This window comes from Eupeodes corollae, chromosome 2 (assembly GCF_945859685.1).
Source record: "Eupeodes corollae chromosome 2, idEupCoro1.1, whole genome shotgun sequence".
In the NCBI taxonomy this organism is placed as follows: Eukaryota; Metazoa; Arthropoda; class Insecta; order Diptera; family Syrphidae; genus Eupeodes; species Eupeodes corollae.
Genome location: NC_079148.1, coordinates 28,187,828 through 28,211,650, shown reverse-complemented (window position 1 = coordinate 28,211,650; position 23,823 = coordinate 28,187,828).

Sequence of the window (23,823 nt, the reverse complement as noted above, 5' to 3'; positions counted from 1 at the left end):
GAAAAAAAAACAAATTGTAAGAAAGAAAACTTTTTCATCTTCTTAAGTTTCAATATTTGTTTTCTTTTCTATTCTATTGAAAAAAGCACGAAAGAGAAGAAAATGGTTTTTCCTTTTATAAATATAGATAAATGTTTGTGTGTTTTCTTTTGGTATCACTATGAGAAAAGAATACAGAGAGATTTTTCAGCTTGAAAATATTGTTCGGGTTTTTTGATCCATTTAAAGTAACAAATTAATACAAATCGTTTGAGTTTTCTTTTTCCAGGAAAAGAAACTTTTGAAAATATGATGATGGACATTGTTGTCTTATATGAATGACTGAATGAATACTCAGGCTAGAAAAATGGTTGTAAGTTATATTTTTAAAGGCAATTTTAAAAATTGAAAAAGTGTCAAATTGTCTTCATAATGGTTGAAGAAATACACCCACAATTGTCTTAGAAATCAATGAAAGTTTAAAATTTTAGAAAATCCTTAAGTCTTACGTCAATTCTGCAAAATTTCGTGAGAACTTCACAATCGATTGTTATCAAATTGTGAATTTATGATTGATTTTCTAGACTTTTTAAATTCACTTCATGGAGTAAAACAAAATCATTTTACTTGTCATTTAAATTTAATTTGTATTTATTAAAAATCATAATGAAAATATTTACTGCTTATAACCTTCTCATTTCTTCCTTTTCAATAGTCCAAAACTATCTGCTGAGTTTTTAACAGAATATCACTTCGTGCAATGCCCACGCATAAATCGTTGTTACACTCCTTCTAAAATAAACATTTAAACGGAACGAGTATAGTACGAGTAAAATTTCAATTCAAATTAATATTTCATATGAATTAAATTTCCTTAAAGTATACATAACCATAAACTCTAAAATTACTTATGCGAAAATTGGTATTATTCAAAATATCCATCGCCATTCTGTAAACGAATCTCATTTATTGCATCGGACACCTGAAATAATCCCTATTGGTTAGCACTGATACAAAATTTAGTTTCATGTTACACACTGAATACTTAAATGCCCAAGGACTCCTCTCCATAATACCCATAACCAAACCAACCCACTTGACTGTCCTTTTTGTATCTATACTTTAGGTATGGTCCTATGGTAGAGCAGCTAGAGGTACTCAAACATTATAATATGCAGTACCAATTTGTTGTAATTCATTTCCTGGAACAGCATCGTCCATATAAGACTTTAACTGCTTTTCCATGATTTCGAGCTCAAAAGTTGTAAATATAACCGGAAGCCTCCTCCTTCACCGACCGGCCGGCATTAGAATCCTGTGTAGGTATATGTTAGTGTTTTGAGGGACAAGGGGATGAAAATGGACTAATGACAACTAACAAAACCCATACACTATTTCCCAAAAGGATTCGCACAAATAATTTTGTGGATAAGAAAACAATACAGAACCCAAGCTTCCAGCTATACCAACTACCGCACTATCAATTGATAATAATATAGAATGGTATGGTTAAGGCAAAAGGCACCAGGCACCAAGTACTAGGCCAGGAGACATGGTTGTTGGTCTATACTTTGTTTCTATGTATATGTATGGTATATGGGAAAAGTGGGACTAGAAAACAGAGAGCTTAACATTATCAGGGAGCTAGAGAAAGAGGCGTTCCTGATGGTAAGGATTTAAAGCAAAAGAGGCGGAGGACGAAAACGTCGAGAATGGTTTTGTTGAAGCTTCGTAAACAGCGATTTGCATTCAAATTTGGCACGAAGGGTAAATATTTAATGAGCTCCAAAGTGTGAGTATTAAATTTTTGATTCTAATTAATTATTCATGTGTAAACCCAAATATTGCTACTAGCACTGAAAATGGCACCAACAATGCTTCCCCCCGCTACTCAATGGGATAACGATGAAGGTACGGTCGGTGCGGCGGCGGGGTGGCCTGCTGCTGATGATGGTTCTAAATGAATAGAAACAAGGGTTAGAGCGACATACTATCAAAAAAGGACGAATTGTTTAGAAGATTGTCTTTTTCTTGCCCAGGAAGTATAAATTGGTACTTTCCTATAAGAACAAAGGGGAAATTATTAACATCTTTTGCGAAAGAGAAATATTTTTTGGACGATGGTAATGAAAATTTCGGAAGAATATGTAAAACGTCCTAAAATCTATGTTTGATTCTTATTGAGGAAGTAATCGGAGGGGAATTAAGAAAGTTTATTTCATAATAATTAATAAGATGGCTTTTAAAGGTCAAAATAATTTATATAATGTTTAATTTGTATTTTAGCTCGAAACTTTTAACATCTTGTTAGAATTACAAAAATAGACGAAGATCAAACAGAATTGAAAATGGAAAACTCCGATGTGATTCAATGGAACAAAGATTTACATCAACAATTTTTGAAAGGTACGAAAGCATTTAACTGATGAAGCTAATCCTAGAACCTAAAAGCAACTGAAAGTAATCTTGAAAATTCAGCGCTCATTCTGGCCTTTAAACTGAAAGAAGAAACTCTCATTTGATTTAAGTGATTGAGCAGTAAAAAATCAGTTCGACAACACGTTTAACTGCTGTGAACCACCTGAAATTGATAAATTCTTATTAAACTTTTTATTATAATAGCAAAATTTTTGACTCAGCGTAACGATGTTGCAGAATAAACTCTTCACTCTCTTCAATTTTTTGCATAATTTTACTAATATCATGCGTTAAAAGTATTGTTACATTAATTTTGTTGCAAGTTTTAGATTCTAAGGATTTGTAAGTTATTTAACAGTAGTGCTGGCGAAAAGTCCTGGTAGGTATATCTCTATCTAGTTTTTAATTATTGATAATGTAATTTATTAATATTTCAATAAAATTATAATAATAATAATAATATTTAACAGTATTTATCAAAAACGGTTGGCTCTCAAAAAAAACTAAAATTTTTATTTTCGCACAATTTAGAAATTCTAAAAACCAAAGTTATGCTCTAAATTATTTTTGTAAGATTTTTTCTGAGAGACAGACAAGGTTCTTAAGAAGTTATCTTAAACATGAGATCACCAATTCAGTAATAAGTTACCTTTAAATTCCTGACACTCGTCTTCAATTCTATCTATCTTATTTTCCAACGTACATAAATAGTGCAATACTTTTTTAAACTGTTGTTTTCTTTAAAAAAAAATTAAGATCTTTAAAAATTAAAGAAATCTCCTTTTTAAGTGAATTTGCTTTGGATGCTATAGAATTAAAATTTAAACAATTTTATTAATTTACTTCAAAAATAAAAATGTCCCCAAAAACGGCAAAAGTGACACTTTAGTTGAACATGTCCATCAGATTAATATAAAGGATTTGAATATCTCGATAACTGAAGTAAAAAGAGGGTCTGCAACGTGTAGTTTGTACGAGTAAGTGTCACATTGTTCCAACTATGGCGAAATTATTGTTATTAATTTCAAGAACCAAAAATTTTTCTCCCTACGATTCTTAAGTTTAGTTGAATCCTTAAAGATCAAAATATTTCCAAAAGGTTCACGCAAAACAGTCATTTTTTAGAATTTGTCTTCTAGCATCAGCTCCAATCAACGAGTAAACAGACTTATAACGAAAGTAAAAAGAGGCTGGGATGCGACCCACACTGATAATTTCCCATCCCGTCTGTCGATTTGTCTTGCTTAAAAGTTTGTCTATATGTACTCGTATCAATTTTTACCAAATTTGCGTACAATTTTTTGTAGATTTTATTTTGTATGAAAAAACGGACTGTTGAATTTTTAAATAAAAATTACTGTATCTCGAAAACAATATTTTCTGTGAAATAAAATAAGTTTGAAGCCAATATTTTGATTTTTGGAAAGCTATTTGAGTCGAAAGTAAATTTTTAGAGTTTTATTTTTTGTAAGAAAACTGTCAATTCGATTTTTTTCAAAATTTTGATCGAATGTTGAAAACAATATTTCTTATAAGTTAAAATTAGTTTGAATCCACTATTTCAAATTTTTGAAAAGACATTTGAGTCGAAAATCAATTTTTACCAACTTTTGTTGTTTTTTTTAGGTTTTTAATTTTTTGTACAAAAACTGTCAATTCGATTTTTTTCAAAATTTTACTGAATGTTAACAACAATATTTTTAGTAATATAAAAGTAGTTTAAAGCCATTAGCTACAATTTTTTAAAAGATATTTGAGTCGAAAATCAATTTTTACGAACTTTTATACATTTTTTGTATGTTTTTATTTTTTGTAAAAAAAAAACTGTAAATAAGATTTTTCTCAAAATGTTCCCTAATGTTACAAACAATATTTCTTAAAAGTAAAAATTAATAAGAAGCTATTATCTCAAATTTTTGAAAAGATATTTGAGTCGAAAATCATTTTTTACCAACTTTTGTTAATTTGTTTTCGGTTTTTAATTTTTTGTAAAAAAAACTATCAATTCGATTTTTTTCAAAATTTTACTGAATGGTGTCAACAATATTTTTTGAAAGATAAAAGTAAATAAAAGCCAATATCTCAAAGTTTTGAAAAGACATTTGAGCCGAAAATCAATTTTTTTATTAATTTTTTTTTAGGTTTATATTTTTTGTAAAAAAACTGTCAATTAGATTTTTCTCAACATTTTATTCTTCCTTGCACAAAATTGTTTTGGAGATGAAATCATGTTTTAGTCGTAAAATTTTGAAGGTGACACATTTTTTTCAGTTTTTTTGATTTATAAAAAAACCGATAAATGGATTTTTTTCAAAAATATACATATTTTTAATCACGTTACAATATGTTATATAAAATGAATGACTTGAATAGTCTCTAGCGTTTTTGGTTCGTAAGATATTTAGGGTTAACAAAAATTTTTACTTTTTCTAAACTGCTATGGTAAAAAAAAACACCCACGCAATTTTCTTGAGAGACCTTTCTGCATCTTTCTGCCTTATTATCTGTATAACAACATTTGTTTGGAATCGATATCTCTTCGGGTTCTTAAGCTATGGACGACGAAAAAAACGTTGCGGACGTACGAACGTACGTACAGACGCACGCACAGACATCTTTCTAAAAATCTTATATTTCGACTCTAGGAACCTTAAAACGTCGAGAAATGTGAAAATTTTCAATTTGACAAATCGGACACATTACAATAACTTCCTATTGGAAGCTGAAAAGAGGCGGGAATGCGACTTACACTGATAACTTCCCATCCCTTTTGTCGATTTGTCTTGCTTGAAAGCTTTGTAGGTTTTCGTGTTTATTAAAAAAGTTATCGATTAAATTATTTTTAAAAAATATAAAAATAATCAACAATATTTTGTATATGATGAAATAGTTTGATTTCAAAATCTTTTTTTGTTAACGAGATTTGTAGTCGTTAACCATATTTTATTTTAGTAGCATTTCTTTAAAGCTTTTATATCTTACAATAACAAATACAAATTGGATGAATAAAATAATTTAAAGTCAATGTTTTCTATTATTCACGAGATATCGAGAACCGAACATGAAAGAATTACTGAATATTGAAAACAATATTTTTTTTATAAAATGTAATAAGTTAGAAGCCAATATCTCAAAGTTATAAAAAGATATTTAAGTGGAAAATCAATTTTTACCAACTTTTGTTAATTTTTTTTACGTTTTTAGGTGACAATTTTTTTTTAATTTTTTTGATTTATAAAAACAAAAACCGCTAATTGAATCCGAGGAAAGTACGTCAAAAAAGTCAGAAAATTCTTAACAGCAGATTCTGTTTAATTTTCCTACGAAAAAAGATCAAATTTTTCTGGAAAACTTTCTCATTTTTAGATTTTGGCATTTATATTTTTGTAGCGTTCTTCGCTTTTCAAGTAATGCCAACAAGAAGATAATATATTATTTTTAGAAAAAAAACTAGGTATTAAAACAATTTCTAACATTTCTGCTTAAAATCCATACCAAAAATTCTCTTAACTATTGTATTTGACCTCTTAAATATGGCATATCTAGAAAAGTGTTACAATCTTGGAATGCTTTCATGTGTAAGGAGTTGACCAAATAAAAAAGTAAGACCATATCTTGGTGAGCAACAGTGTTCTTAAATAATCTAATAACTAAAGGTGTCGATTTATATACATATTATGTTATTTATATTTTGTTAGATTCGTCAAGAGAACATTAAAGAACAATTTTAAGCTCAGTTCAAAAATTCATCTTTATGAGTACACCCTTGAATTGTAAAACTTCAAATGACAGCTCATTATGACAAGTTTTACACCTGTCATAATGGTGTTGTCTTTTGTCGCTAACCTTCGAAAATTATTGTAAGAAATTCCTTTTTAACTTTTTGAGTTCAATGTCTAGAATGAAATTGGTATTTTATTGTAATTTTACACTTTTAAATTTAAAAAAGATTTCTTTTGTTAGAAAACCTTATTATCTCATTTTTATTAGAACACCTTTCAAATTCCTTAAATATTTAAGCTTCTCGTAAATGATCATCAAGTTCTTCTAAAAATTAGGTATTCACTCTGACATTCTGCACGTGGATTCAGAGCTTTTCAATTAGAACATTGTTAGCACTTAAAAACATGCAGTCTTTTATGTTTCTTGTTGAACCTATAACCTCAGTTATTACATAAATTTATTTGTAATTCTGCTAGAGTTGTGTTGTAAATTTATAACCATAGGTGATGACCTATTTTTAATTTACTTATTCCACAACTTATACCTAAGCACGAACATATCAAATAATGTATATTCTTATCTTCTAATGAATTAATAAGATCTTAATAAGATTTCTTTTCTTTAATTTAAATATTTCTATATTTGTATGCAAATCCTGAGACCAGAACCTTTTAATCAGTTTTTTTTTAAGAAATAGGTACCTTGGTCCTTTTTCTCTACAAATGCATGTACATAATTAGCCATCATTGTTATCAGCTCTGTGTTTGCTAACTCATCATGCTCCCTTTAAATATCATCACGTATAAAAGTATCTGTAGCTTCATACGTCTAAGAACGTACCTACGTTATATACAAAGTGTTAAGTTTTTCTCTCCCTCTGGATGAATCTGTATGTTTGTGTTTTTTTATTTCAATCCACATCCTTTAATCCTACTTTTATCCTCAAAGTATAGAAAATTAGATTATACCTTCGTAGAAAAAGAGCAGAAGCATTTCCGATGATAAAATAGAAGAAATAAGGAGAAAAAAGGCAGCACAGTTCTGCACGGATAGAAATTAAATTTTGTATTACGTTTATACTGCATAATTTTTTGTATTTTGCACTGTGTTTCCTTTTTTTTGTATTTGATCGGATTGTAGGAAAATTCTGCTTCTGAGGACCATCCAGCCCTGTGGCAAGATAAGTTCTTTCTTTTGAAGAGAATTCAGTATTGTAGCTTTAATTTTCGATGCACGAATATATGTATAGGTTTCATAAAAAGCTGTGGTTCAAAATAATTCACTTTTAAAATAGAATAAGAATAACTTTAAATGAAAAGTACCTTATACGATTTCAAATTTAACTTTAATAGTGAACATTTGTTTTAAACTTTAAACACAACAGTTCCAATAAAAAGTCTGAGGTGTGACTCACACAGATTACTTAACATTATGCCCTTCTGTCGATATTTTTTTAAACTTTTACAAAATATTAAACAAAATTTGTAGAAGATAACAGAAGTTTGAAGTCAATGTATTTCTTTGTTCTCAAGACACTTGAGTCGAAAACCATTTTTCAAGGTTTTTTTTGGTAAAAAAGTTGTCAATTAAATTTTCGTAGAGAAAAAAATTAAAAGTTAACAGAAGTATTTGGTATTTGATAAAATAAGTTTGATTTCAATATCTGGTTTTGTTTCAAATATATTTAAATCGAAAACCAATTTTTACCAATTTTAAGAAAAGTGGGTATTTTTATTAAAAAAAAATGCCGATTGTTTGATGTTAATACCTTCATTTACTCCCCACATATTTATGTAAGTTCAAAATTAGTTTTTATCAATTTTGTAGAATTTTATTTTGTATACAAAATATTGTCGATTGGATTTGCCTAAAAAATTTCAGAAAATGTTAAAAAACGTTATAAGTTTGAAGTCAATTTCATTAATTGTTCCAAGATATTAGGGCAGAAAATCAATTTTTACCATCTTTTTTAAGGTTTTTATTTTTTGTAAAATAAAACGGTCACTTCGATTTTTCTAAACATTTTACTAGATGTCAAAAACCTTATAATTTGATGCATAAAAGTATTCTCGAACTCGAGGTTTTAATCAAACATGACATTATAAAGACGGTTTGGAAGTCAAAAAAAGTTGGTTCCCCGATTTCGTTTGCCTGTCCTCGCCCCTACATCCTCAATCATTGAATCGATTGAGCTAAAACTTGGAAAGTAAGCAGATTGAGGTAAGTCATTTCCGGGCCAAAATTAAAAAATCTTAGCTTTTTTCTACATACAAAAATATTTTTGTATTTCTTCTTTCTGCACTAGCTGCACTATACTGCCTTAGTAATATTTGATCATCAAAAATGTCTCAAAAACGGGTGAATAGTTTTCAACAAAATTCCATCTTAAAACGTATATTTATGAGGAATACAAAACTGCAAAACCAAAAATATTTTTAGGATACAAAAAATTTTCTAATGATTTTCGAAAAAAAATAATAAATCAAGGATTTTTAATTGAATTAAATTTTTGAAGAAAAAATTATTTTACAGTTACTTTTTAAAATTTTAAATTATAAGTTTTATTTGTAAACATAGTTTGTAGGTTCAGTAGCAAGTTCGAGCGATGCAGTTGCGCCAGTATTAATTATATTGTAAAGTGATTTTTTCGAAAGTTCTTTTTGCAGGTCTTGATGTGTCGATATATTCCTCTAGAGTCCGTCGATTTATATTTCGAATTCCTTGAAATGTTGAGAAACTTTAACACTTTTTTGTGACTTTCGACTCTTAACCATTCCTATGTGTGAATCATGTGGTCAGGAATGGAGGGGGCCTACAGTTTGAAGCAAATCCGAAAGGCTGATTTGAATTACTTTTGCAGAATTTGTCAATACCTCGCAAAAAAACTTTAGCTGGCTCTGGCAGGAACCAAAGACTTCTAACATGACAGTTCTACGCACTAACCATCATGCCACGGGCACTACAATAATTTGAAGTCATAATTTCATTTATTCACGAGATATTAAGAACCGAACATACATTTTTTCCAATTTTGCGTACTATTTTTTGAAGATTTTAATTTTTATGTTGAACATAGTATTTTCTATAAGATGAAAATAGTTTAAGGCGTAACTCTAATTTTTCAAAAAGATATTTAAATAGAAAAAAGTTTTTACCAACTTTTAGCAATGTTTTTCTTTAGATTTTTTTGTTTTGTAAAAAAAACTATCAATTCGATTTTTCTCAAAATGTTATTGATTGTTGAAAACAAATTTTTTATTAGATGAAATCAGTTTTAAAAAGATATTTAAATCAAAAATCAATTTAAACAAACTTTTAGTAATGTTCTTTTAAGGTTTTCATTGTTTGTAAAAAAAAACTGTCAATTTTTTTCCTTTTTCAAAATTTTACCAGATGTCAAGAAAATTTTACCAGATGTATTTTAAAATACGAGCTTACAATTATTTTTTCCATATTTTTATTACATGAAAAAAACGTTAATTTTTGCTTTATTATATGCAGAACAAAATTTATTTATCTGTACTGTTTCTTGAGATATGGATGACGAATAAAGCTTCCCGAACGTACGGACGTACGAACGTTGGGACCTTGAAATGTCAACATTTTCAATTCCACAAATCCGAGCGATTACAATAACTTCCTATGGGAAGTTAAAAACAATGCATTTTATTGAATAAATAAATATAACAAGATGGGAACGAAAATTATTTTCTAAAAATTGTTCTAAGGAGTTTCTCAATTGGTATGGAAAGATTTTGCCGTCCCATGGCGGCCATTTAGTTTTTAGTTTAGTTATAAAAACTTTATTTAAACAAAAAAAAAGCTTTGATTTACAATTTACAATTAAGTTTAATATGGTTTGGCCAATGGCCGTCTACCAGATTGACATTTTTTTTAAGTTTTATATGTATAAATATTGAACATTGTAGTTTTTGTTTTTGTTTTTTTTTTTTTTATTTTAGAAGTCTCCTTCGATAATACGCTTTCTATAGCACAGTGCGCTTGATGTGTATTTATATAAAATCTCCCAGCTTACTTTTCCATTCAAAACTTCCATGGTATTGTTCCAATCCATCGAGGCCACCCCAAAATATCTCAGTCGAAACTCTTTTAAGATGGGACACCTGGCAATAAAGTGAAATGTATCTTCCCTTTCCTTCAGATTACATAGGCCACATAAAATCGGCAGATCAGGTCGATGAGGAATGAAATTTAAATTTAATAATTCTCCTCGTACTTTGAATATAATGTTTATCATATGCAGGGGGTAATGGTTAAGGAAGTATGTGTTATCTCGTAGGTCTGTACTGAGTTGACTGTAGATCATTCTATATTGTGAGGTTTGTGCTTCTTGTAGATATTTTGCATATGTGGTGTTGCTGACTTTTTCTAATATCGCAGTAAATACTCTTCGCAAGTCCGTTACACTAATATCAGGTAAACAGCGAAAGTTTTCACCTAGACTATTCGCCAACTCCTCCCACTCTTTGACTAGACCTCCCCTAGAAGATAGCAGCTTCTTGAGAACTTTTTTTGGCAATCTAGTATCATCCATCTCCATCACCTTCAAAATATATTCAAAATGCAGCTTTAGTGTGCTTAAAAACATTGGCGGTTCAGTAGTTTCCAAATGCAACATATAATTAGGTGTGCAGTTAGGTAGCCGAAAAATGCGTTTTAAAAAATACCTGAGGAATCTTTCCACCTCTTCGAATTGGTTGTACCCCCAAACCTGAGCACCGTAGAGCATTATAGAAGCTGCGGTGGCATGAAAAATTTTAATCTTTGCCCTGTGTTCGATGAATTTATTTTCAATACAACGGGCCCACACTGAAGATAAAGCTCTCTTTGCTTCCGCTAGTTTCAACTGGAAATGTTTTTTCATGTTTAGATTTTCCGTGATTAATACGCCTAAGTATTTATATTCTCGAACGATTACAACACTGTCTCCCATATAAGTCCACTTTTCATTACTCGCATATCTACCACCACCATCCCTGAATATCATCATTTTGGACTTCCCTAAATTAACAGTTAAATTCCAAGTTTTGCAGTACCTCTCCAGACGATTCATCGTTCGCTGCATTCCTTCAACACTTTCAGATAAAAATACAATATCATCCGCAAAAATGAGCCCTGGTATCTGTGTATTTGCAAACTGGATGCCTCCACCAACTTCTTCCACGATATCGTTTATAAAGAGATTGAACAGTAACGTACTCAGGCGGCCATTTTGTTTGGTGACATCTGTCAAATCTTTTGTTATTTATTCAGTTGTTTATGCCAAATCATCATGGCGAGTTACGCTATTGAATGGAACGCACAAATGATAAAACTTTATTATCAAAATGACTGTTCGTTTACGCAAACGTTGCGTGCATTGCGCCCATTTCACGGTACACGTGGTGGGCCTTCACAGTCGACTCTTCAACGTTTGGTGGCCAAATTTGACGACCGGTTCAGTAAACAATCAGCCAACACCCTCACGTTAAAGAAACGCAGGATCGGCTGAGAACATCGCCGCGGTCCGTGAAAGTGTATAGCAGAACCCGAGGCAGTCAATTCCATGCCGTGCACAAGCACTCAGACTTTTGCAGACTTTCATTTGGCGAATTTTGCGTCGGAACTTATGCCTACACCTGTTCACAATCCACCTGACCCAGGAGCCCAAAGTTCATGACCGAAGACAACGCCGTTTGTTCACTGACTGGGCTTCAAATCGTTTGGAAGAGGACCCCAATTTTAGCCGGAAAATCATCTTTAGGTGCTCAAATTCAGTCGGACTTATGGAGAGTCATTCAAAAATTGGATCCCTCGGATCCGTGCCACCGTAAGAAGCCGAGGCAGGCATTTGAATGATTTCATATTCCACACTTAATGGCATACATGCGCCTTTCAAATAAAAAATAATTTCGTTAATACCTTACACACAGCTAGTCCAGTCAAATTAGACGAAAAAAGGGGTTCAGCTCGGAAAAATTCCCACCTAGCTGAATTTTGGTACACATCTTCTTTATGTTGTTGTTAACAATGTGTAAAAAGTCGACCTCGATATCATGTACGCGTCAAAGGTTATTCGAGGTCAAAGGTCACGGAATTAGCCTTTTTTTTAATATCTCGTTTTTTATTGGTCGTACAAAAAAAAGTTGTGGACACAAATTGTAGAGGAGGTAATTATCTACAAAAATGGTCTTATGACATTTTCAAGTCAAGTTGATAGTTTTTCCGTTATAAGGCCAACAAAGTGTACACTTTTAATGAAATTTGAATTTTTCGCTAAAAACAAGTAGCCTTTGCGTTAATTTCTCGCTCCATACTGTTTGTACAGTAAAAAGCCTCGAACAAAAATTGTAGAGGACAAAATTATCTACAAAATGGTATACATATACAATATATATCCAATCGCACTTGCGCTATACATATTTTAATGTTTACCATACAAAATTACAATAATATATAATATATCATATTATAATAACGATAATAAGAATGCATTCGTTTCCACACCACCATTGAGGTAGAAGCATGGTGCGTTTTTTTTCATGGTTTCCCCGGTAGGCCTAGTCTTGTTTTTTTGTTTTTTGAACACTGCTGCTGCACTTTGAAGGTCTGGACGATTTTCTAATAGTTTTAAAACTTTTACCTTTCCTTTATTAAAAAATGTAGATGTCGTATCACATCCTGTGACAGCGTGCAAAAATAAAATATGTTCTCTACCAAAATTGTAGTGATCCATGCTATTAGTAGATGAGTATATTTTTGTGTCAATTTTTCCTTTACCGGGTTTAAAAAAAAAAAATTTGTTTTTGCGACGGAGTGCGTGCTATTAGTATAACTAAGAGACAATAACAGTTTTCCGAGTGTATGCTTCTTCAATTGCTGTTTCTATAATAAGTACGTCAGCATCGTCTTGAGCTTGTTTTGAAACTATATTCACATTTTCTAATTTTTGCATCAATGTAGAAATAAATCTGTTTTTATTCGATCGATTTGAAAGAAACTTTTCTTGACTTATAGGCACTTTCATTGTTTCATTAAAAAAAACTTCAAAAGACCCACTAAATGCCTTAGACCGTCGAAACTGTTCCATCGCCTTTATATTTTTACTATTATCGTTATATCCATCGAATACAACAATTACATTGGATCTAAAATGTTTTTTTAAATATGCAATATATTTATTAAATATACATTGAAAAGTATCATCTTGATGCCATATAACACGATGCAAAAGAAATCCACCGTCGATGATATAGGTAGCGTTTGAAGTATCCATTTCGTAAAGACTTGGTTTAAAACATTTGAATAATGTGGATTTATTCGTTTTTCGCATACCTACATCGTCAAATATAGCCAAAGGGTATGGAGATAATTCATATTTTAAATATTCATTTAGATTATCTTGAAATCTTGTATTTAAACTAATTCTTTGAAATAGTAGTAGAGGATCAATAGGAACTGAATGATCATGCACTTTAATAGAGCTTTTAAGACTCAAAAGCGGAAGAACTCTGTTTGCTCGTTCATTAAATTTTTACCAATTTCGTAAGCATCATAACAGTTAATTTCATCATTACCAATTATACCATTTGATATTGACATAATTTTATTAGTATGAGGGAAAGGATTATGGGTTGTAAACCATTCAATAATTTTATTATTTTATCATTATCTCTTTTGATACGCGAATCCTTTGTATCAACATGCTGATCGACGGTATCTAAGGAAATGTTGCAAAACTTTTCTACATCTTCACATATTGTGTTCGTAGCATACATTCCATAAACCCATTTACTCAACACGCTCTCTTGAGTACTCCTTCCTCGCGAAACTCCTCCTTCAGATTTCATGGATTTCATTAGGGATTGCTCGATTACCATATCACTCCAGGTTCCACAATTAAATTTATTACTGCGTCTAACTGTAAAAAATCCATCGGTAAATTTTTTAAACGCCTGTTCATCCATATTATTTTTTAATTTGAGCATATCCTGCAGGTATAAATGAGAAGATTTTGCATACAAAAAATGCCCAGAAGCGTGGAAAAAAGGAAGCATTTTTTTACCATTGAACTGTTCTACATATGATTCAAGTATAATTGTAGAACCTTCTACATCTTCATATAAAACATTTTGTACGATTATTTGTTCAATACAACGTTGTATATAGTCGTCAGTATGGTCATCGATTTCCATGTCTTTAGCTACAAATGTCGATAACGCTAAATGTAATAATATGTGACCTCTAACTGCTCTTGCAGTCCACTACCTGCCATTAAGTATCCTATCGATCCAAGAAAAGACATGAGCAAACGAAAACCACCAAGCCGTATTATAATTTTTGAAAGTTCTGATCCAGGTTCAGAAGCTGCAACTATTTCACGAGCTTTTATAAACAGCGGTTGATCAAACGTCACGACACATGCTTCATGGCCATGAAACTTCATGTTGTCGTGAATTGAGTTCAAGGTTGTGTAAATTGTATTTAAATTACTTGCTGGATGATGAATAAATGGCAAAAACAGAATACTAGATGTTGAAAATGTATTATTTTTTTTGTGAGATACTCTATAAATCCGTTCCACCCTGGTACATCCGAGATAGTTTTCCATTTTCCGTACATCCACAAGAAATCGATTTTATTTATAAAAGATTTCATTAAAACGTTGTCACAGGCTTTTTACTGTACAAACAGTATGGAGCGAGAAATTAACGCAAAGGCTACTTGTTTTTAGCGAAAAATTCAAATTTCATTAAAAGTGTACACTTTGTTGGCCTTATAACGGGAAAAACTATCAACTTGACTTGAAAATGTCATAAGACCATTTTTGTAGATAATTACCTCCTCTACAATTTGTATCCACAACTTTTTTTTGTACGACCAATAAAAAACGAGATATTAAAAAAAAGGCTAATTCCGTGACCTTTGACCTCGAATAACCTTTGACGCGTACATGATATCGAGGTCGACTTTTTACACATTGTTAACAACAACATAAAGAAGATGTGTACCAAAATTCAGCTAGGTGGGAATTTTTCCGAGCTGAAAACCTAATTTGACTGGACTAAGCTTGTTTCATTACATTTCAACATCTACCCGCCCTTATTAAAAAACTATTTAGTTTTGTATATTTGCATTCTAATTTTCCATAGACGTAGTTCTGTAGCTTTTTGAAGCGATCAATCTGAGCGATGGATGGCCATTTACTAATCGACATGTCGCTGAACGATTTAATGAAAAAATGCCATCGTCAAGTGCGGTTCGTCATAGCTTACTAGTTGAAAGTCGCGTTCATATTTATAGATCTTTAATTCGAGAATCTTTAGAGTCGGTCCAATAAATCGTAAAAGGGAAAATTATAGTGAATTTCATCATTTATATCTAAATCTTCGCAAATTTCCAGAACGATTTTGGCAATATTGTCGAATGTCAATATTTTGATTTGCTGTTGAAAAAGTTCGATTATATACCTGTGTCTGCATAGATGGCTAATGACTAAGCTCGAACAAATGCAACCACCCAAGAAGAACAGTCCCGTTATAACAGAAAATCAAGCAATGCGTTAAATACAAGAAATGAGCTTGCGCAATATTTTTGGGAATTCGGGCATTGAATAATTAGAAAATTTCCAGCGCCGGTAGTAATCGTTAATAACATTTCGAAGGTGGTCAGTTGTTGGTATAGGCATATATTCTTCCACAAGTTGTTCCCATATGATAACGCTAGTTTCCAAGAGAATGTTACTTACTGTGCTGCTGCCAATTTGAAAAGCAAAAGCTAAATCTCGAAACGAATGACCTGTTGCGAGAAATCTGAAAACATTGTGGATACAAAATAGTAAATAGTATACGTATAATTATATTTCAAATTTCAGGAGCCAATGTAAAACTAAAGTGGAAAAACCTGAAAGACACTTTTCGAAGGGTTCTTCAAAAAGCTCCACGTCCAATATCGGGATCCGAAGCTGCACCAACAAAACCGAAATGGCCATTCTATGAGATGATGGCCTTTACGAGGCAGACAATCGATCCATATCCAACTAAGGAAAATCTTCGAGAACCAGAAAGTTATTCAATGGCTCAAAATCGTTTTTTCTCTGAAACAATATCAGATTAACTGGAAGAAGTGTTAATACGCTTACACACAGCACTCCTTCTACGAGCACCAGCTGCCCCCAAAAGGTGCGATAAAATAAAAATGAAAGAGCGTCAACATACAATTTGGAGTCAGAATTTCTCGAGTTAGAAAAAGAAAGAATTCAAATTTTAAAGCAAGAGGTAGCAACAAAAGAAGAGGTTAGTGATAACCTTCAATTTTTCAAAAGGCTTTTGGCCATGTATGGCACAATTTAACATTTTCGAAAAACTTGAGATAAGAACTGACATTCAAAATATTATATTGGAGAAACTGAAGAATACAAATAAAGATTAAAAAAATAAAAAAAAAAAAACAACCTTAAACATAAAACCAGCCGTTGTTCTGGACTAATTGCTTTCTTTTGTCTTGTTAATTTTGGTCGACCTTTTTCCAACACCAAATCAAAAGATGGTACTGTCATACGAAAATATTGCCAAAATATTGCTCAGCAACGTGTCGTTTTGTAAATGGCCACTCATAGCTCAGATTGGACGTTCAGCGACTCGTTGCTCGGTCGGCTTGGCCGGACCCTAAGTCTACTAAGTTGAAACAGTAAGTAGAATAAAAGTAAACAATTACTTTTATTTCTTACGCTAATTTATCGTATGTTGGTTTTTGGAAGAGAACTTGGCTCTTCTTTTAAAAAACCTGCAAGAATATTACTTTATATTTGTGCATTTTAATTTATATTTGTTTCAGCATTTTTATAATTAAAAAAAAACATTAAGGCAGTTTTATTGAATTTTGGCTTGAAAACACTTACAATAGGGTGCACTCGAAAAGCTTGAAAATTAAGCAGCTCTTTTCTTTTTTTTTACTATAAATTATTATATACACATACTTTTTATATTTTTATTTGCAATAAATTCTATAGTAAAATTAATATTTCATCCTGCCAAAAAAAAATCCACTTCCGTTACAGACAGTCATTATTATGACTGTACGACAAAAATACAAAATAAAATTCACAACGCAACCGACAAACAAACTCTCTTTGCAGTAAAATATTTCTGCGGTTTAAATGATGTTTGCATAATTTGAACAAGTGTGCGTGCCTCTGTTAGTAGATGTAAATTCCATTGAAAAGTAAAATCTATTTTAAAATAAACAGAAATAAAAAAAAACAACACAAAATGAATAACGCATCCCATAGCACAGGACAATGGAACACGAATTGAACCGCATTGCATTTTCCAATCACCAGGAAGCCAGCTAGGCAAGCCAACAAAACTACTGTTATTGTTCTCAACCCCCAATCCGTTAGCCCTCTGCACCCTACCCATTATACCTCACCACCCACAGTTCTGCCACCGGCCACCGCCGACGACACCATGCCAACATCACTGGCACTGCCCGCGCAGTCACCACACCGCCGCCGACGCACCTCTTACAATTCACGTCGAGTGAAAATTGAAAATCCGCAATATTTAGCCTTTTTATTGTGAGATGACCAGGATAATGATTTAATCCGTTTTGTGCAACTGGACGCTATTGATTGGCAAATTCCAGAATAATTCGCTGTCGGAATTCGTTCACACGATTTGTTTACATAGGGAAGAGGTAGGTAATATGTTGGGGGAAATGAAAAATATGGTGTATGAGTGTGAGAGTGGGTGGGGGTAAGGGTAAGTGACGGGACTGATTGCAATCCGGATGAATTTTGGTTATGTTTAATGTGACTGCATTTTGTTATTATAACTTAAATTTTAGATTTAACTGACTTAAAGTTACAAAAACACTAAAACTGAGTGAATTTGTAAAATTAATACTAACTTTTTTTTTATTTATTTCTATTCCAATCCCCTTGAAATTATTTCCAGCATTAAATAATATTTAAAAACTCTTAAATTAAATTATAAAAATGATTTTTTTATCTAAAATGGTGTGCTGGTCACTCCATTGCACGCAATGTCTGCACCATGTAGTATGCACCTCGCGCTATGATGTGTGATTACCGGCCGCTTACCAGATAGATGTGTCCCAGGATATGTTCCTACCTATGTACATACATGCGCTGCGCTGGACCTATTGTTGTCATTTTCGTCGGCAACACCAACATTGCCATTACCACCATCATTTTTCAGTTCCGTCGACAGTTGCCTACACTCTAGCATCATCATCATCATCAGCATAAGCATCAAAAGCTTCTGAATGCAGCTCCGGCCCGGCTGTACCGGGACGCGCACACCTTCAACAGCATTGATATTTTGGTTTCCAGTGGATGGATAGCTTGAATGGCTCAGATTGACAACAAACAGAATGTATAAACACTGGGGACAGTCACTATTATCATCATTGACGACGAAAAGAAGGGAATACCTACAACAACTTTATACAATTCGCAGTCAGTCAGTGTACTGTATAAGGACTATAAGGATAATGTTAAATTAAAGGTATTACATTGAATTGAGTGTTTTCTGACCCAACAGCCAACGACTCACGCAGGCAAGTTCCCTTATGATATATGTACGCTATAATATAAGAGGATTTTGGCGGGAAAATATGTTGCTTATATTTTTATTTGTGTTCGTCATTATTATTGGTATGATATTGAATATTTATGTCAATATACAATTGAGACTTCCATTAAGTAGATATAAAAAATAAAAAAATGTGTACATATTTTAAAATCAAAAAAGAAATATTGTACATATTTAAGTATAAACGAATAAAGTATTATGAGTGTTCGATTACACTTTCAAGTTGTTTGGTGACATTCAATGACGCACTTTGGTTGTAATGTCATTAATCTTCTTTTTATTGGTAAGTTTGAATGAAATATGATACGTTAAGCTTAAGAATTAGCACTTTTTATTGTCTATTGAGCAGTTTTCCATGAAAATAAAATAGGAAAATTACAATTCATTCAGAAAAAAATGGTGCTTCTAACTATGTGAACCGGACGTACATATTGAACAAGTAGATAAGTGTCAGGTCTTGATATCAAAAACTACTTAATACCTAAACAAATTCAAACAGATAAAAATATGACCACGAATATTCTTTATGCCCAAAATGAATGCGTCGAAACACCTTAAATAATTATTTTTGAGCTCCAAATGTTTTCCTTAACAATGACACAAATGGATCCAATTATTCATTTCACTAACATTAACAAAAATGGCCAAATGAAATCGGACCAACTTTTAAAAATTGGCCTTGTTGCACTTCACAATATAATTGACTAAACCCAGGACAATCCTACGTACTCTAAAATGTCCACAAGTTTAACTATTTACGGTTGAGAAAGTCCTTCACGAGGAATCAAACTCTTTGTTTTGCGAACTGTGGCTAAATTTTGTTATTATTTTTGTAATCAATTTTAACAATATCCATGCGTTTTTGAAGTGTGTAACGTTTCCTTATTACAAATAGGAAAGTTTCTGTTAAAACATGATAGCTGCAAAGGTGTGAGAATTGCACCTTGTCGGAATTTACCACCGTTTAAATTTGTATTGTTTTAAAATCTTTAAAGCTGAACGTTCGTCATCATGGTTCCATAAATAAATATCATAATGACTTATTGATTTTTTTAGAGTTTTATTTTTTGTAAAAAAAACTTTCAACTCGATTTATTTAAAAATTTTACAGAAATATTTCTTATAAGATAAAATTACTTAGAAGCCATTATTTCAAATTTTTGAAAAGATATTTGAGCAACAATATTTTTTGAAAGATAGAAGTAGTTTAAAGCCAATATCTACAATTTTTGAAAAGATATTTGAGTCGAAAATCAATTTTTACCAAATTTGTATACATTTTTTTAGGTTTTTATTTAAAAAAAAAAAACTGTCAATTCGATTTTTCTCAAAATTTGTCCTAATGTTGAAAACAATATTTCTTATAAGTAAAAATTAGTAAGAAGCTATTATCTCAATTTTTTAAAAAGATATTTGAATCGAAAATCATTTTTTACCAACTTTTGTTAATCTTTCTTCGGTTTTTAATTTTTTTAGTAAAAAAAACTGTCAATTCGATTTTTTCCAATATTTTTCAGAATGTTAAAAACAATATTTCTTATAAAATAAAATAAGTTTGAAGCCTAAATTTTAAGTTTTTGAAAAGATATTTGAATCGATATTCAATTTTTACCAACTTTGAGTAATGTTTTTTTAGATTTTTATTTTTTATAAAAAAAACTGTCAATTCGATTTTTCTCAAAATTTTATCAGATGTCAAAAACATTTTTCTTCGTTGCAAACAATTTTTTTGAAGATGAAATCAGATTTTAGTCGTAAAATTTTGGAGGTGACAATTTTTTTTTCAGTTTTTTTGATTTAGAAAAAAAAACGTTAAACGTATTTTTTAAAAAAATATACTTCTTTGGTATCACGTTAAAATATATTTTTTTTAGTTTTTGGTTCGTAAGATATTTAGGTTTAACCAACCTTTGTTTCAAACTGCTATAATAACCACCCACGCAATTTTCTTGAGAGCCCTTTCTGCATCTTTCTGCCTTACTATCTAAATAACAAAATTTATACATTATTATCTGTATAACAAAATTTATTTGAAATCGATATCTTTTCTGGTTCTTGAGCTATGGACGACGAAAAAACGTTGCGAACGTACGTACACACGCACGCACAGACATCTTTCTAAAAATCTCTTATTTCGACTCTAGGGACCTTGAAAATCGAAAAATGTCAAAATTTTCAATTTGACAAATCGGACCCATTACAATAACTTCCTATAGGAAGTTAAAAAAATGTTAATCTTTATTTGATGTTGATATTTAAAGGCATATTTTAAAAATGAATATAAATTACAATAGTGTTGACCATTTAAGCAATCTTGGAACCGGTTTTAATGATGTCTTCTGAGAAATTGCTTCCTATAACTACTGAACATCGAACACAATCCAATAGTGCAAATTTGGACCTTGCATTCAAATTGAGCAACCCACTGAATAATAATTTCCGAAAAGTTTTTGGGAAGTTTATTATTCGGTAGCTCGATAACTCTTGATATTTATAAATGTTGGTTTTCGTGTTTGGTTACAAAAGTTGTCAGTTGAATTAATCTTAAACATTTCAAAATTACCAACAATATTTTTCATATAAGGAAATAGATTAATTTGAAAATCTAGTTTTGTTTTTTAGTCGAAAACAAATTTTTACCAATTTACTCGTAAGTAGCATTTCTTAAATTTTTACAAATTGTATGAATGAAATTAATTTGACAGATATCAAGAATCGAACATCAATTTTTACCAAATTTGCGTACTATTTCTTGTAGATTTTATTTTTTATGAAAAAACGAACTGTTGGAATCTTATAAAAAATTTATTAAATATCGAAAACAATATTTTCTGTGAGATAAAATAAGTTTGAAACCAATATTTTTAACTTTTTAAAAGGTAATTGAGCCGAAATAAAATGTTTTACCAAGTTTTAGTATTGTTTTTTTTTTTTTAGATTTTTATTTTTTTGTAAAAAGAACTGTCAATTCGATTTTTCTCAAGATGTGTCAAAATGTTGAAAACAATATTTCAAATTTATAGCATTTTTCTAAATACTTAATCTATTATTTAGGTGATCTGTCCAAGACATGATAAACTTTAAAATAACTCCAAGATATTTATATTGGTTTTTAACAGCAATCTCCACACCACCTAATCAATTTTTTAGCTGCTCTCTGGCCTCCATTTCTAAAGATCACTATTTCTGATTTTTCAAAATTCATTAGTGAACTCCATTTGTCGCAGGAGTTAATAAAACTGTTTATAAGATTTTGCAGTTTGAAACTGTCAAAAAGTATTACAATGTCATCAGCATGCAATACATAGAACGTTAATTCTTAGATCTTCCACAATCAATCCTGTTTGGAGCTTGGTGTGTAAGTTGTTCAAAAATAGAATAAAAAAGAAGTGCACTCAAAAAACATCCATGTTTAACACTTTTATTTATTTTTGCCTTCTCAAACAACAGCTGTAGTGTTTTAATAAATCAACTTTACAATGTAAAGGGTGATTTTTTAAAAGCTATAGTAAAGTTTTCCAAAAAAGAACACATACAATTTAGAAAAATCCATGAAACCTTATTTGAATCAATAGTACGGTCCATATAATTTAATTTTTGAAGATTATTTCATGCAAATGTTGACCTTGACTACTCCTCAAATTTTATATCCGTTTAGTCCAATAATAGCATACTCTTTCCAATATTTGGGCCGGTATCTCACGAATAAATGCTTCAAATTTGTCTTCCAGTGCGTCAATTGAAGCGGGATAGTATATAAAAACATGAGCCTTAACATAGCCTCACAAAAAATAATCTTACTTACTTACTTACTTAAGGTGGCGCTACAGTCCGGGGCGGACCTGGGCCTCAACCAACAAGCGTCTCCAGCCAGCTCGGTCCCTAGCTAGCTGTCTCCAGTTTCGCACGCCAAGTTGGTTGAGGTCTTCTCCCACCTGGGTGCGCCACCTGAGTCGCGGTCTTCCTCTACTGCGCCGTCCCTCGGGATTGGATTCGAAGACCTTCCGGGCTGGAGCGTTGATGTCCATCCGCTCTACATGACCTAGCCATCTAAGCCGTTGGACTTTGATTCTGCTAACTAGGTCAGTGTCGCTGTACAGCCCGTACAGCTCTCTCAAAGCATCTTCTCCTCCATTCTCCATCTATGCGTACGGGACCAAAAATCGCCCGAAGAATTTTTCTCTCAAAGCATCCTAAGACGCTCTCATCTTTCTTTGACAGGGTCCAGGCCTCAGCGCCATAAATGAGAACCGGGATGATGAGTGTCTTATAGATGGTGATTTTACATGCTCGAGAGAGGACTTTACTTCTCAATTGCCTTCTAAGTCCAAAGAAGCAGCGATTTGCAAGAGTTATTCTTTGTTTGATTTCAGCGCTGGTGTCGTTGTCTGCATTAATAGCGGTGCCTAGGTAGACAAAGTCCTTAACTACCTCAAAGTTATAGCTGTCCATGGTGACGTTTTGTCCAAGACGTCGTTGTTCAGTGTCCTTTTTTGATGACAGCATATACTTGGTCTTGCCCTCATTGACCACTAAACCCATCTTCTTCGCTTCCGTCGCAATGCTCAAAAACGCTCCACTGACATCACGCTTTGATCTTCCAATTATGTCAATATCATCTGCGTATCCGAGTAATTGGATGGATCTTTGGAAGATTGTGCCTCTAGTGTTGACGGTTGAGTTTTGCACAATTCTTTCCAGAACGATGTTGAAGAAGTCGCATGACAATGCATCGCCTTGTCTAAAACCTTTTTTGACATCAAATGCATCGGTAAGATCTTTTCCGACCTTGATAGAGCAGCGTGCATTCTCCATCGTCATTCTGCACAAACGGATAAGTTTGACAGGGATCTAATCTAAAGGCGTTAAATCGCACGATCTAGGCAGCCCATTGACCGGTCCCGAACCTGAAAATGTTCACCGAACTCGCCTCTCAATAAGTCTATTGTTGCGTGCGCTGTGTGGCATTTGACACCGTCTTGTTGAAACCACATATCATCAAGTTCTCACGATAGCGCGAATCCTAACGTAACTGTGAATGGTGACAATTACGTTTGGATTCGCATCATCTTTGAAGAAGTAGGGT